The 17,282-nt window shown below is 37.8% G+C and overlaps 1 long non-coding RNA gene across 1 annotated transcript in view; it reads left to right on the forward strand.

Annotated features, from left to right (window-relative positions):
* The first annotated feature begins 486 nt into the window (after positions 1 to 486).
* Positions 487 to 17,282, forward strand: part of LOC135318763 (uncharacterized) — a 69,903-nt gene continuing 53,107 nt past the window's right edge. Inside the window, exons 1-2 of the long non-coding RNA XR_010377083.1 lie at positions 487 to 560; positions 12,713 to 12,752. This is a non-coding gene — a long non-coding RNA (uncharacterized LOC135318763). The remainder of the gene's footprint in view (positions 561 to 12,712; positions 12,753 to 17,282) is intronic.

The following is a 17,282-nucleotide window of genomic DNA, read 5'->3' on the forward strand; positions in this document are numbered from 1 at the left end:
TTTACTCTTTGATTTCAAATTCTTGGCAGTGTTGTGAGGTAACCTCTTTCCATTACTGGAAATTTTTAGTCAAAATCTGCTCTCTATGCAACCTTGGTTGATGGCATTTTTGGGAAGTGAAGAGATTGGGGGTGGATCCCACACGAGGTGTCGCCCTATGCAGAGGACTCAATGTACTGTGTGGCAAGGTGTTCCAAACCCGGAGTGAGTGGAGGGAAGGCGTAAAGTTGGAGCCATGTGTGACCAGGAGAAAAGCAAACATTTCCTGGAGAGACTGCATGGTCGCTGCTTTCCCCACACGAGAAATGGGGGTTCTGTTTCCTTCCTTTGAACTCAAAGGCAGGATGACCTTGGCTGAGATCTCAGCTTTCTGGTTGAACTCCTTGGCTCCTGTTTATTGTAGTTCAGTTCACATAATAATCCAAGTGCTATTTAATTTTTGTTGTGGTTTAAAGGCTTGTGAGGCTCCAGAGTCCATCAGCAGGAGGAAGGGAGTGGCAGTTAATAATTGCTGAAAGGTAAATCTGGGTCTGCTGGTATCTGCGCCGGAGTCAAGTCTCGTAAGTTCCTCTGCTTACTAAGCCTGCCACCTACCAACCTGGTGTGGTCAGCCTCTTTCTTCGGTCTCTCCCTGCCCTCCACGTACAGGGAACCGTTTCAGATTTCACCCCAGGGAAGGAAGAAACAGAGAAGCTCTTTACCATTCTTTGAAAACACTGCCTATTAAACTATGAGAAATGTACCGTTTTATCAGCCTTATTTAGGGGTTTTCTTACAGTGGGGTTAGGTGGTTTGTGGCAGAAGCCAGGCTCTGCCTGAGTAATTTCAGAGACGGAATCCTCTTTCCCTGAGTTGTAGGTGACAGCCAGTGTGTGTAGAGTGCCTTCTAGGACACTCTTTCAGTGTTCTTTCCCCTTGAAGAGAACAAAGTTAAGATTTGGTAAATAACAACCATCTTAAAGTGAATAAGCAGGTCTGATTGGAGGCAGTTATTACATAAAAACAAAGTGGGATAATAAAATAGCCTCTATTTTCATAGACTCATTAGTGAGCTTCAGGCTCCTCAGAAAGCAGGTGCACAGATTTAAGGAAAACTGGCGTCTGGGAACTACACTGCTTTGGAACACTTCAGAAGGGATAAAAAAAATTTAGTTTTCCAATTTGGTTTTTCAATTATTTTGAGACATAGAATAGTTTATATTTGACTGAATTTTTCCATTTTTTAACAAGTGAAAACAAGTATTCATAATTAAGCTGTTAGCTATTTACCTCAATAAACTAGTCCTGTAAGTGTCTAATCCTTAGGCGTTAAGAAAAGGGTACTATGGCCAGCTTAGGCAGACCGTGCTGCTAATTTGGGGTTGCTCTTTTTGTATCAAGAATAAAATGAGTCTAGTGAAAATTATTCCAGTTGCCTGAGAGGTTTATTAAATGCTAGTTTAAAGGTCTGTGGCATCTTTAGGAAATTAAACCTCTCGGTGGTAAAGCTTCCTACCTCTACTTTGCTGTGTTTTGTTAAATCAAGAGTTGCCAACTGTTCTCATCTCTTCAGACGTCAGGTTCTGATGGTCTAGATCAGGATTGGCAAGCAGATTGCATTTCATGCGCCAGCCCTGCCCCCAGGCTGTGATGGGTGCAGGTGATCTGTTGAGGAGGAGTCTGCGTCTTTGTTGCTGGTCTGAGGGAGGGAGTGCAGTGTGTGTGAGCCATACCTGCTATGCCTGAGGAGCCAGGCAAGAGGCAGGCTGCCATGTGCTTTCCAGCCCTGACTCACACCTTCCTGAAGACGTGTGTGTTTTCAGCCTGTGACCTGTGAGGAGATTGTTATTAGGACCTCTGCTTGCGTTTTATTAAAAACCAGTAAATGGCAATGTCATGTTATCCAAGGAGCATTGTACTGGAAGTGAGAAACCTTCCTTCCAGTGTTGAACTGAAGCAGTGGTAGTGGGCATTCTATTTTTTTTAGCAGCCTAAACAACGCTAATTTTATTATTTTTATTATTATTATTATTATTATTATTATTATTATTATTATTATTATTATTATTATTATTATCATCTGCAGTTCAGAAGTCCAACGTAGGCCTCACTGTGCTTAAATGAAGGTAATAGTAACAAATTCTGATTTTTATTTATAATGTGTTCTGGTAAAAAGAGCCTCTATTAATAATATGAATTGAAGCTGAATTTTTTAAATTGAGGTATAATTGACATATAAGGTTATATTAATCTCAGGTGTACAACATGATTCAATATTTATAAGTATTGGGAAATCACCACAATAAGTCTAGTTAACATCCATCAACACATCGTTAAAAACTTTTTTTCTTATGATGAGAACTAAGATTACTCTCTTAGCAACTTCCAAGTATGCAATGTAGCATTATTAACTATATTCCCCATGCTGTACATTACATCCCCATGACTTACTTAGTTTATAACTGAAAGTTTGTACCTTTTGACTACCTGCACCCAGTTTCACCCACCTCCTACCCCCTGCATCTGGCATCCACCAGTCTGCTTTCTGTATCTAAGAGCTCAGTTAAGAAAAAAAAATTCCACATGTATGTGAGATCACATAGTGTTTGTCTTTGTCTGACTTATTTCACTTAGCATAATGCGCTCAAGGTCCATTCATGTTGTTGCAAATGGCAAAAGTCTTTCTTTTTTATGGATGAATTATGTTTTATTGTGTGTATATATCACATTTTCTCTATACATTTATTCATCAATGGACACTTAAGTTTTATCCATACCGTAGCTATTGTAAATAATGCTGCAATGAATATGAGGGTGCATGTATCCTTTTGAGTTAGTATTTTCCTTTCTTCAGATAAATACCCAGAAGTAGGATCTGGATTATGTGGTAGTTCTGTGTTTAATTTTTCAGGAAACCTCCATACTGTTTTTTATAGTGGCTGTACCAATTTACATTCTCACCATGGGTGCACACAAGCTCCCTTTTCTCCACAACCTCACCAACATGTGTTATTTTTTCTTTTTGATAATAGTCATTCTGACAGATGTGAGATGATATCTCACTGTGGTTTTGATTTCATTTCCCTAATCATTAGTGGTGTTGAACATCTTTTCATATACCCGTTGTCCATCTGTATGTCTTCTTTGGGAAAATATCTATTCAGATCCTCTGTCTATTTTTTAATTGGATTTTTTTTTTTGCTATTGAGTTGTATGCGTTTGTTATGTATTTTGGATATTAACCCCTTATCAGATATATAATTTGCAAATTTTTTCCCAGTTGGTAGGTTGCCTTTTAATTTTGTTGATGATTTCCTTTGCTGTGAAGAAAATTTTTTAATTCACTGTGGTCTCATTTGTTCATTTTTTCTTTTGTTGCCTTTGGTGTCAAATCCAAGAAATCATCGCCAAGACTGATGTCTTACTGCTTATGTTTTCTTCCAAGAGTTTTATGGCTTCACATCTTACGTTCAAATTTTGATCTATTTTGAGTTCATTTTTGTGTGTAGTGTAAGATAGTAGTCCAGCTTCATTCTTTTGCATGTGGCTGTCTTGGACATGCTTACTTTCTTCCTGATTTTAAAACAAAAGCTTCTGACATTTCCTGTAGGCTTTTTAAGGTAATGTGGTAGGTAGAAATGCCCAACCCTGCCTTCCTGCTCCTCTTCCCTAAGATGCCCACATCCTAATCCTTGGAACCTGTGGATGTGCTAGGTTAAATGGCAAAGGGGAATTAAGGTTGCTAATCAAATGACCTTGAGATGGGGAGATTATCCTGGAATATCTGGATAGATTCAACATAATCACAAGGGTCATTGTAAGTGAAAGAGTGAAGGAGAAGAGAGAAAAGGAGAGAAGGCAGCATGGGAAAGACTCAACTTCTGTTATTGGCTTTGAGGATGGAGGACTGGGCTGTCAGCAAGAAATGTGGGTGACCTCTAGGAGCTGGGAAAGGCAAGGAAACAGATTCTCTCCTAGAACGTCCAGGGGGAACAGCCTGCTGACATTTTGATTCTAGCCCAGTGAGATCCATATCAGACTTCCAAATATAATGTAATAAATTTGTGTTATTTTATGCTGTTGAAGTAGCAAAAGAAAACAGATACAGGCACGCTTTCTTTTACTGATTCAGGCAGTTACCTTCTAGTCTTAGTTCATTAATTAAAACAATGGTTCAACAGTGACTTTTTATCAAATGTGTGTGTTTAATTCTTCATCTGTTCATGTCTTCTTATGTGAATGATGCGTCTTAGAACTGTCAGCTAGGCCTTTGTGTTTCTTTTTCTTTTCTTTTTAATTTAGAAAAATTTTTATATTTAAGTATAGTTGATTTACAATGTTGTATTAGTTTCTGGTGTACAGCATAGCGGTTCAGTTTTATATATATATTCTTTTTCATTATATGTTATTACAAGATATTGAGTGTAGTACTCTGTGCTATGAAGTAGGACCTTGCTGTTTATCTATTTTATATATAGTAGTTTGTATCTGCTAATCTCAGACTCCTAATTTATCCCTTCCTGCTCCTTTCCCCTTTGGTAACCATAAGTTTGTTTTATGTCTGTGAGTCTATTTTGTAAGTAATTTGTTTGTCTTTTTTTTTTTTAGATTCCACATATAAGTGATATCATATGGTATTTTTCTTTCTCTTTCTGGCTTACTTCACTTAGAATGACGATCTCCATGTCCATTCATGTTGCTGCAAATGGCATTATTTTATTATTTTTTATGGCTGGGTAGTATTCCATTGTATAAATATACCACAACTTATTTATCCAGTCATCTGCCAATGGACATTTAAGTTGTTTCCATGTCTTGGCTACTGTAAATAGTGCTGCTGTGAACATTGGGGTGCTTGTATCTTTTTGAGTTAAGGTTCCCTCTGGATATATGCCCAGGCATGGGATTGCTGGGTCATATGGTAAGTCTATTTTTAGTCTTTTGAGGAATCTCCATACTATTTTCCATAATGGTTGTACCAAACTACATTCCCACCATCAGAGGGCATACATTTAAGTATGACTGGATATTGCAGACAGTAATGGTTGCAGAACCAGCTGCAGAAGTGTACTTAAAAATAGTTAGAATGGAAAGTGCTATATTATGTGTATTTTATTATGTTTTCTTTACATAAAAGAAAGAACATTTAAGTATGAAACACCAAAGGGACTGGGAGGTGGTGCTGCAGCTCAGCAGGTTTCTAGCAGAGGAGGGAGATGCTAGTTTTCTTTTCTTAACAGTTTCCCCAAGTAGGTTATCTTGAAACTCTCTTTACTTAGCTTAGGGTGAGTGAATGCACTTCCTTTCCTTCTCCAATAGGGAAGGGAGGAAAATTGCCTTTCTCAGCAGGCACCGCACGCCCTACGAGGCAGATGACTTTTTTCTCACCAGGCTTCCTTTTACCTTGTTGGACGCCAGAGTGCCTTTTGGTTGGGGCAGTTCTGACTTGATGTTTCTCAGTAGTCCCTGTGGGGATGTGAGTAGCCCATCTTCCGGGACTGGAGTCTATTTAGAATGTGAGAAACATAGTGCTTTTTTTTCTCTTCTTTGGGCATTAACCTCAATTCCAGAATAAGATGATCTCACTTGACATTCTCTCGCATGAATTTGTGCTGATATATGGAAGTATAGAATGGGAAATGCTATAATAGACGTTACGAGAGAATAGAAAGACTCAGAAGTATAAGGATTTCTCATGTCACCTTGCCCTTTGAGATAAACATTTCATGTCTTCATTTAGAAATGAGAAGAATATGAAAGATCTCCCCAAAATGCATGTTTGTGGCTCTGATTTGTGTATTTTTCTCCCTTCTGTATCTGCCTATGTTCAATATGTAATTGGCCTGAGATCCCAAGCTGAAACTTTGGAGGCAGGATAGGGATCTAATCCATTAAGTGAAGCTCTGCTTCGGATGCTGACAGTGGGCAGGGGTACCTCTATGACATTGTACATAGATGTGCCCTCTTTCCTTATGTCTCAGTACTCTTGCCTTTGCAAATATAGGGTTCCGAGAGAAACCACTGAGCCTGAAATTGCGGTAAATCTGTAGTAATTAGATGGAGGAGGTAAGGTCCTAGGATACCGAACTAGGGTCCTCCTGGGTGTGCGACTGACTCTCAGTCTTTATCTATCAATTTGGTGAGGTGGCCAATGTCCCATTTGGACCTTAGTAGGTTCTAATAACACACAGATGCTGTAAGTCTACAACTTCAGACTGAAATGTTATTGAAGTGAAGAGACAAGCAAAAGACATGAAGAATTCCAGGGATTGTCCTGAGAAGCTGTTAAGTGTAGCCACTGCTTTGAGGCGCCATGAACTTCTTAAGCTTGACTGTTCTGCCTCCACTCCAGCATGATTCAAGTCTGACCATTTAGAAAAAGTGGTTATTAAGAATCCTGCATGTGCTCTGCCAGCTGTATGTCATTTTTAGAATATGGCTTTAGGTCTCTATTTTGAGAAGGCATTTTATTCAGTTTCCAGTTGGTCAGCATTACTGAGAGACACTCAATTCATCAGAGGTTACTTACAGGGCAAGCTCAGTTGGAAGAGGGAGATACAGTGATTCTAAAGCATCCTGAGTGCAGTCCTTTCAAAGGCAAGCAGCTCAGTTTCAACTTGAGAAGTTCCCATATTCTGCTGGGCAGCAGCTGCCATCCCATAGTTCATTTTTTTTATATTACTAAGGAATTCTCAAAGTATTGTGAATTATTTCCTAGATGTTTGGAATAATACTCTTGATTATTTTTGGAACTTGCTTGGTAGAAGGAAACTGTTGTATATTCTGATGAAAGATACAAGATCCAATGTAAATAAACATTTCATCAAGAGATAACTTACAGCACAAGCAACATTTCCTTCCTGTTATCTAAGATGCCGGTTTTAACACTCAGAATGGGCTATATTCACACTTTTAGCATACAACCGAATTTGAGAAAAATGAGTTCTTTTTTTATTGAGGTGAAATTTTCATAGAGTGAATGCAAAGATCTTAAGCATATGTGAAATTTTATCAGGTCTGATAAATGTATATTCCTATGTAACCATCATTACAATCAAACTATAGGACATAACCCTGAAATCTCCCTCATATTTACTTTTATTCCCCCAACTCCCTACAGGCATTGTTCTTTTTGTCACCATAGATTAGTTCTGCCTGTTCTAGAAATTCATATAAATAAACTCATGCAGTGTGGACCCTTGTAGGTCTGTCTTTTTTTCTCCTAACGTTGTTGAGGTTCACCCGTATTGTTGCATGTATCGGTAATTTTCTGAGCTTGTGGACTTGTGAGTTAATTTTTTCACCAAATGTGGGAAATGTCAGCTATTATTTCTTCAAGTTTTTCTTTTTTAATCCCATTTTCGCTCTCCCTGCCCTCTGGGACTCCAGTTCCATGTGACTAGACTACTTGATATCGCCCTTCATGTCTTTGAAGCTCTGTTCACTTTTTCCAATTCGTTTTTTTCTTTCTCTTTTCCTCAGGGTGGATTTCTGTTGACATGTCTTCTAGTTCATTAACTCTGTATTCTCCAATCTGCTCTTACATTCATCCAGTGACATTTTAATTTCAGACATTATAATTTTCAGTCCTTGAATTTTCATTTGGCTTTTTTTTTCATAGCTTTTAGTTCTCTGTTGAGATTATTATGACTTATTTTTTTACTTTAAGTCCATAAACATATTTATCATAGCTTCTTTAAAATCTTAGTTTGCTAATTCCAGTATCTCAGGGACTGTTTCTATCAATGGCTTTTTTTCCCCTTGATTATGGGTCACCTTTACCCACTTTTATGAATGTATAGTAATTTTTGATTATATACACAGCACTCTACATAATGCATTACAGAGACTCGACTCTGTTTTCTTCCTCTTATGAGTGTTCATGATTTGGTCTTGTAGACAGTTCAGTTGCTGGCTTGTCACCTTGATCTTCGGTATGTTTGGCCTTGTGTTTGTTCTAACATATCCCCAGCAACACTTAACATCTCCTAAGCTCTGTAATTTTGTAGAACTCGAACTCCAGACTTTGTCTCCAGTTGTGTGCAGGAAATACATTCTTTGCTCAGCTCTTTTAGACTTTCAGCTGTTTCTTTCTTCTGAGCTCTTTGGAATTGTTCTTGATTACACACAATTCAGGGGTTAGCCAAGAATTTTAAGAGAATTTACATGTAGATCTGGGAGACTTTATTTTTGGATTCCCCTCCCCCCCCCAAATTCTCGCCACTCTGGGAGCCCTGAACTGTACCCATGGACTTCTCACTCCAGTAATGCTATGTCTTTCTGCTTGAGTTCTCTCCACCCTGTGTCAGATGTGGACTGAAAAGTACTCCCGGGAGCAAAGCTGTGGAAATGTGGACCTCATGTCATAAATGTAGTTTTGTTGCTTATAAGTATTTCATCTTCTGCAGTTTTGATCTGCTTACATTAGCTCTCTGGTGCCTTCAGTGGTTTTGTGTGTATATTTGTGTGCTTCTATTTTTTAAAAATTTATTTTGTTGAGAGTTATAATTGTTACCTTTCAGTGGCTTAGTCAAAATAAACTGCTTCATCAATACTAAAACTTGACTTCAAAATGAGTTTCAAAATGAATGTTTTGTACTGTACACATAACAAAGAACAAAATTTGGGAAACGCTCAAATAAATATTTACAAATATGTTTTGCTTTCTCTCTGGCCTCATATTACCCCTTTCCCAGGAGATTTATGCTTAATACTTGTTTTTCTGCATGTCTCAGCCTTTTGAGCTGGAAGCATTTTCCCTCCCGTGTTCCTAACCTTTGCTTGGCATGTTTCCTGATTGTTGTACCCTTTACATTAAATTGTGATAATCAATTTACTTACTTACATAACCTGTTGACCTAAATAAAGAGGGAAACTGAGGCAAGCTTGAGTTACCAGCAGTTGAGCTTCTTCAGGAACAGCAGAGGGATTGCAATTGGGGAAACGCAGGCTGTACAAGTCATTGGCAAGTCTGTTGAGGCCTTGGGGTGGGCTGTGTTTACGGGCAAGGATACACAGGGGCTGAGCTCAGCCGAGCTCTAAGGGCGGCGACTTGAGGATGGGGAGGGATTCTTGGGGGATGTTCCTTGGTCAGGAGACAAGTCTCAGTCTTCTGTAAATCAGGCATTTATGGGAAATCTGTCTCCCAGTTCTCAAATTTCGTTCTTCTGAGGGTGCCTGTGTTGAGAGTGTCCATTTCCTGTCCTCTGGCTCCATTTCAGATTGAAATCCTTTCACAACCCCTTTTGACCAAATGGGGGCATGAGGACTTTACCCTGGCTTATGTCTAGCTCATTATCTGGCAGATGGTAAGCACTTAACGCATAAATGTATTGATACATGAATGGAAGAATTAAACAAAAGGGAAATATTTGAAATAAAAGTTTGAAACTAATTTGTGTGAAACTTCCATTTTTAGGGAGATCTTTAAAAGGTGATTTTCCTACACTGAATTTTGTTACCAATATTTTGCGTTCACTCATTTCAACATTAATTAAATGTTTGCATTGAAAAAAATATAATTTTATACAGTTGGAAAAGCAGAGTAATGAAGGCCGTCTGGAAGGCCAGAGGCAGGTCAATGGGGAGAGGAAAGATTAAATCCTGAGCTTATCTGCTCTAATTTCTCTTAAACCATAACTCAGGGCAGGACTCTGGAAAAATACTGACACATTAACGCATTCCAGATGAGTGAGGGACCATGGTTTTCTGTCACTTTATGTCACGTAGGTCGCATTTCAATCTATTAATGAAAGTTCCATTTTGCCAAGTAAGATAACCTGAAATAGCTTACACAGGAAATTCCAGTAAGATGACATAAAACGCTAATGTTAATAAATGGTCTGTTTCTCCTTTTTGAAATAAAGGTGGCTGAGATGGTGAAAAGTTAGGGCAGTTCTCGACCTACTGCTCATCCAGAAACTGAAAGGGTTTGGATTAAAATATTTTGCGTTCTTAAATAATTTTACTGTAACATTAACTGATAAACAAACTAATCCCCTCATTTGCCTATTTCATCATGCACGGTCATTTTTAATAAACATGCCAAGCATGGTGCTAGGCCTTGGATATATGTAGATGAAAAAGACATAGTCCTTCCCTACAAAGGCTTCACAAAAAAACTGTAATATACTTTGAAATATTTAAATACTGGCATATGAACGAAGTGCTACAAGAATCCAAGGAAAGATTCTTTAACTTTGCTTGAAAAGAGATAGATAATGAACCTGGGGAAAAGTGACTCATGAATTAGGTCTCGAAAACAAGGTCAAAGATGTTTTAAAAAATCAGGTAGTGATTTAGAGATGTAAAGATGAAACTGGAGTGGAGGAGAGAAAGGCCTTCCGCTCAGAGAACAGTAGAAGGAGAAACAAGGAACTAATGTCTTAGAAGAGAGAATGATGATAAGGCTAAGACAGTTATAAATCAACCTGCTGGCAAATGAAATTAATGTCCTTTGGTGGTTTTTAGTCGAGTGCTTCAGTGCAAGGTACGGCAGCTAACTCTTCCATATTATCATAAACGGTTTAAAGATTAACGCTAACCAACCTGCTATGCGGTCAACTGCAATACAACAGCGCACTTAAAGGATTTGGCCTGCGGACATATTTTACTTGGACAGCACAGCCCTTTAAAATCTTTTTGAGCTTGAATGTGCCTACCAGTTTACAACAATTTCCACGTCTCATTATCACCCTACATGTGGTACTTGACACACTCAGTCTTTCTTCCTGACCTCTAAAGCTATTTCAGTGTGCAGTCTCTTATCTAGGGGCTGGTTTTATGATCATTTGAGAAACATTTCCAACATAAGATACAGTACCAATGAATAATTTGGATTACAGTTGATTTTGGAAGTTGCATTATTTTGTGTTAAAATGTTTGAGTCTGGGAAAATTCTGTTACTTTGGATTGTATAATCAACAGTGTTGGTTTTAATGGATGGATTATTAGGCATTAGTCTAAATTATCCAATCAGAGGGTTTTGATTACAAGAGCCTAGAAATCGGTCCGGACACATGCCTCAGCAGTGACCTTGGGAATGCAGTTACTGAAGATGGCAAAGAAGTTGTTGCACAGTATGATGCTTGTAACAGGGAAAACAGCAGTAATAAAACAACAGTAACATGGAGTTATTTCAAGGGAACTACTTTCCTTGATAGAAGCAGAACAGAAAGCCCTCCAAGACTTGAGTGAGGGAGATCTTGGAACAGAAACTGCAGAGGGGCAGTGTTTGTGATTCCAACAGTCCCCAGCGCTTTCTCACAGAATTGGACTTTCCTCTTCATTTCTGTCACTTTGTGTCCTGCTCTGATGACCCACCTCAGCCCCAGGACTGTCCTTCTTTCCCTAGAAAACTGTTCTCCTTTTTGGGTGGAAGTTCTCTGTGTTTCTTCTGTTAGCACACCCGAGACACAGAGAAGTATTAAAAAAGAACTCTCTTACATATTAAGCACTGCCATGTTTGAAATTTTTCAGCAGTTTCTGATTCTCATGTAACTCTGAGGGCTCAGACAATCCTCCTGGCTCCACTTTTTACCTACATCCTTGTCAGACATCCTAGTCTCTGCCTGAGCACGGTGCCTCCTGGGGACCCATGGCTTTGTTGCACTGACTCTCAAGAACGTCTTTAATGACACCTCCAGCTGGAATCTGGATTATTGGAAAAGACTTTTCCTTTTAAATCATTAAGTCTGTTTTCTTACAATCTTAGGGCCACTCCTCCTGTTCTGACATATGAGAGAATCTTTATCCGTAGATTTGCAGCCCAGATAATTGACCCTTCCATCTATTAATGGTGGAGCCTCTTAGGTTTAGATGGTCAGCCACACCCACATTTGGAGCATTCTAAGACTCATCCACAGGCCAGGGACAGGGCTGGACTCATGTCAGGCTTATTGTAGAGCCAGGATTCATGGACTAACAGAAGGTTCAGCTTTTGGCCATGTTTGTCAAGAGAAAGACCAGCATCTAGCAGAGTTGCCTGTGTTGTGTCGTAACAACTGTAGCCCATTTTTGAGAGCTCAGTAAGCCAATGTGATCCTGCCCGTCTGCTGGCACAAAAGTCTAGATTGGTCATATGAAATAACCATCATCAGCCATCATGGAAGCTGTTGGCACCTGCTGGGCTCTACCGTTTCTGCAGAGGCTGCTCGTGACTCCCTATCTTTCATGTGTTATTGTGTGTATGTGTGCATGTGTGCATGCTTCTGTGTACACGCAGGGAAGAACTGACATAAATAAACCTTTACACTGAAAATTTATAAACAGTAGTATTTGTTAGTGTCCTTACCTGCCAGGTGTCTCATTAGAAATAATTTGGCCAATAAACCACATAAAAGATTTTGCTGACAAGATGAGGTGTTTTTTTTAGTAAATATTACATGATTTTGTGTTCAAATATATATTATATATACTAAAACATTCTTATGTTGCTGCCTCACTTAGACTATTTTAGAGATTTCTTAGAGAAATTGCCTTCAGAGCTGTTAGTGAGTTTTTTTTTTTAACATATTCTCAGTAGTGGCATTTTTTTCTTTTATCATTTGTGGGTGGGTTGGATTTTGAGAAAGTCAAAAGTGATTTGGTGTGAGCTCTGGTCAATAAGATAGCTGATGATGGTGGGTATGAGAATTTCGGGGAAGGGAATAAAACTGAGTGTGAAAATAAATAACGGGATTTAAAGAAATATAACTCAAGCTAGCTGCCTCAGATCTTTCTCTTCTATCCACAGCTGAAGAAGGGATGACGTTGTGAGTAACAGCATGATATTGGTAAGTAGCTGAAACGCCTCTGACCGTTTGTTTTCCAGCTTTAACCTCTCTCACAAAGAAGGGAGCAAAACCTCTTCTCTCTCCAAGATGCTTCATCGTACCTACTCCCAAGAGGCATTTTGTGGAAGGAGTGATGATGTCCTTTTTGCTCACTTTTGTATCTCCCACACCTAGTTCTCTGCACGGCGCATAGTGGTGTTTTCAATAAACATTTGTTGAGTTAACACAATATCAACATATTGACTTTTCTCTCCGGTAAACATTGGCCCTACCATTGGTAAAAGCAGTGTTAGCTAGGTAACTTTTAGATCATAATAAGTTGTAACTGACATTTAACTAGAGCTATACTGATGAATATAAATTATTTTTGCTTATAGTAATATATTTTAAAATACAATAAAGGTTGTTTCATCATGGTCACCTAACATTATTCTTTTTCTGTTTTGTCAAGGTTTTTTGGTGTAAAAGTATAGTTGATTTACAACGTGTTAGTTTCAGGTGTACAGCAAAGTGATTCAGTTTTATATATATATAATATATACACATGTATATATACACACACATATGTATTATTTAAAAAAATTTTAAATACCTTTATTGTGATATGATTCTTGTATAGTAAACTATACATATTTCAGATGTACAATTTAATGAATTTTGATAGATGTATACTTTGTAGGTTATTACAAGATACTGAATATAGTTCCCTGTGCTATGCAGTAGGTCCTTGTTGTTTATCTATTTTACATATAGTAGCGTCTATCTGTTAATATCCCAAACTCCTAGTTTATCCCTCTCCCCACCTCCCCTTTGGTAACTATAGTTTGTTTTCTATGTTTGTGAGTCCATTTCTGATTTGTAAATAAGCTCATTTGTATCATTTTTTTTAGATTTCACATATAAGTGATATCATATGCTATTGGTCTTTTTCTGTCTGACTTACTTAACTTAAAGTGATAATTTCTAGGTCCATCCATGTGGCTGCAAGTGGCATTATTTTATTCTTTTCTATGTCTGAGTAGTATTCTAGTGTATATATCTATATCTATGTATCTATCTATCTACCTGTCTATCTGTCTATCTGTCTGTCTGTCTATCTATCTATCTATCTATCTATCTGTCTATCTAAAACACAACTTCTTAATCCAGTCATCTGTTGATGGACATTTAAGTGCTTCCATGCCTTGGCTATTGTAAACAGTGCTGCTATGAACATTGGGGTGTATATATTTTTTTGAATTGGAATTTTCTCCAGATATATGCCCATCACCTAAGATTATTTAGGTTTTTGTTGTGGTCTCAGTAGACAATATAGGGCAGGTATTCATGGAAAGGACGATGATTTTCATGAGCACTTCTGCTCCTCTACTGGGCAGGCAGAATGATCCTGCCGGAAGTCAGTCTGAACTGGTCAGTCTTTGCCACACAGCTCTAGTATGTACCTAGATGGGCTCACACCAGCGGACCTCAGACTAGCTCTTCTCACTGCCTGGAATCCTCTTTCTGCAGATATCCACGTGGCCAGATTGTTTATTGTCTCTAAGTCTTAGCTCCAAACTACAGGATCCTAGAAGATATTTTTCTAATTGTCTCATTGAACTATGAGTCTTTTCAGGAAAAATTAGGTTCAATTTTGGAGAAATATAATTCAAAACAAAATTAGAGTGAAAAAACCCACAGCAACTTGGAAATGACATTCATAGGCAGATGATTCTGTTTGAAGACCTCAGAGGTGGATTTAAAAGCCTGTCTTCACATTGCAGGATTTCACGCCTTTTAAATGAAAGGAAAGTAGATGCAGCAACATGATGATTTTTTAATCTACTTAATGTCCATCGATTACTGAACATCTGGTTTTTAAGCATATTAACATTATGAAGTGACTGATGAACGGTCCTTCAAAATTACTGTCACTTCTTACTTTGTTATTGATTAGGAATGTATTTTATTTCACATTTCTACAGCCACATTTTCTCAATAAAGTGTCTTCTAAGAGCAATGCTTCCATGTTATTTTAAGAGTGGTATACTTAGCCCAGATGTAAATAAAAGGACATCGTCGTTTTAGTAGGTACGGTTGGAAAATGGGAAATACAGAGATGTTTGCCAAAGGACACATATTTAGTAGAAAGAAAATTTCATATTTTCTGGCTGTGTTGGGGATATTAGGAAAATGGAAGACATTTGCAAAAGAGCTTGCGGAGAACGTATCTTGCTGACTCTTAAAGTAAATCTAAACTTTAAAATGAAAATACTGACATACATTCTGAAGTATAGATTTTACTTTGTGAAGATATTAAGTGGAACATTAGAGTTTTGTTTAATTTCTTTATGTGCTCCTTTGTTATCACCCCATTTCCAATCAAGTTATGAGAACAGTTTTTATTATAATGATCTAAATCTGATTCTTATATATATATTTTTAATTCATGTCTCTAACTTGGATTGTCTGTGGGAAACCTGTTCCCCAGTGGCAGTGTGTCACGTTATGGTTGTACAAGGGAAGATTTAATGCTGGGAATTGGAATAGGGGCTGTTTCAGTATACTCTAATTTTGACCAAAAGATCATTTTCAGTGACTTTGGTTTGAGAGTTCAACAGAAGTTTCTATTTTAGGTAGGCCTGTGATTTGTTGCTGGTGTTTTACCAGGAAGGAGATTTGCAGAGGATTAGTGAGGTCATAGGAGTTTTAGTTTTGACTTCACTGCATAGAGTACATGGCGCTAAGAAAAAAGGTGGGCTTGCAACTGAACTTTGGAGGAGGCTGGTCATTTATTAGCTTTTTTTGACGTGAAAACTTGTCATCACAACATTATTGTCACAAATCCAACAGGAATCTCACAGTAAGGCTTCCTTAGTTCTATGCTTTAGAATATTACTCCTCTATTTTAGACTTACAGTGAAAATGTGATTTCGGAGTCTGAGTGTTCTGATACTTGACTGCATGGTTCTTCCTGAGGTGGATAGAAAGTCAGGGTCAGATCTGTATCAGCTTCCATATTATTGGTTTTCCTCTCACTTTCTTCTGTCACTTTGGAGGAACAGCTGCCAAGGTTGGTTAGGGACGTTTTATGACTTTCCTCCCTCACCAATTCAAGTCTTTTAGCATTGACCTTTGTCCTTCTCTGAGGGGTAGAGATACTACTCGTCACGGAGAAGGAAACGGAACATCAAGGAGCAAGAGAAGTAAACCCGAGATGGGTAGTAGCCGTGAATTTTAAGGCGAAAGAGAATGGGAACTCCCTCCGGGTACTTCTCACACAGCATCAGGTTATAAAAGCATATAAAAATGTTTTATTGTTTTAGTTTCTTTGTCTAGAAGCGTAAAAAGAACCGAAGAGATGGAGAGCTGTAAAGCCTTACTTGAAAAAGTTCTGATAATCTGTTAGGCTGAATTTAGATTGTTGCAGAATGTCTTTTGCTTTTTACGTCTCGTGCTTGTAAATACGTTTCTAAGTTCTTTCCGAATTTCGAGCATCTGTGTTTCACCTGAGAGCCCACAACAGATAACTGAGCAGATTGCAGACTCTTTTATTGCTAAAACATTAGTCCTTCTCCCCCATCTTCCCCAATATATATGCCCAAATTAAGGTATATTTGCACAGAAGGAACATGCTTATAAAGTTATCCTCATGCGTGTGATGACCATGATTTATTTTTATCGTGACATTTATTGCTGTTTGGAATATTCATGTTTATTTGTTTATTGTTTGTGTCCTCCCGTTAGATGGTAACTTTATTATTTTTATTTTTTAATTCTCTTCAATTGAAGTATAGTCGATTTACAATGTTGTGTTTATATATATATATATATATATATATATTCCTTTTTGTATTTTTTTCATTATAAGCCAATTACAAGGTACTGAATATAATTTCCTGTGCTATACAGTAGGGCTTTGTTGTTTATCTATATATATAGTAGTATCTGCAAATCCCAAACTCCCAATTTATCCCTCCCCACCCTCTTTCCCTCCGGGTAACCATAAGTTTGTTTTCTATGTCTGTGAGTCTGTCTCTGTTTTGTAAATAACTTCATTTTTTCCTTTTATTTTATTTTTTTTTTAAGATTCCACATATGAGAGATATCATATGGTATTTTTCTTTCTCTTACTGGCTTACTTGACTTACTATGATGACCTCCAGGTCCATCCATGTTGCTGCAAATGGTAAACGGTAACTTTTTTTTTAAAGCCCCCTAATAGATTTATGTATTTATTTATTTTTGATTTACAATGTTTATTAGCTTCTGGTGTACAGCATAGTGATTCAGTTATACATATATATAGTATTCTTTTTCATTACAGGTTACTACAGACCATTGACTATAGTTCTCTGTGTTGTACAATGAGATCTTGTTGTTTATCTATTCTATATGTAGTAGTTTGTATCAGCCAAGCCCAAATTCTCAATTTATCCCTTTCTCCCTTCTTCTTCCCCTGGTGACCATAAGTTTGCTTTCTATGTCTATGAGTCCCTGTTTTGTAAATAAGTTCGTTTGTGTCATTTTTTAAAATTCCACATACAAGTA

Source organism: Camelus dromedarius, chromosome 21 (genome assembly GCF_036321535.1).
Source record: "Camelus dromedarius isolate mCamDro1 chromosome 21, mCamDro1.pat, whole genome shotgun sequence".
Lineage (NCBI taxonomy): Eukaryota > Metazoa > Chordata > Mammalia > Artiodactyla > Camelidae > Camelus > Camelus dromedarius.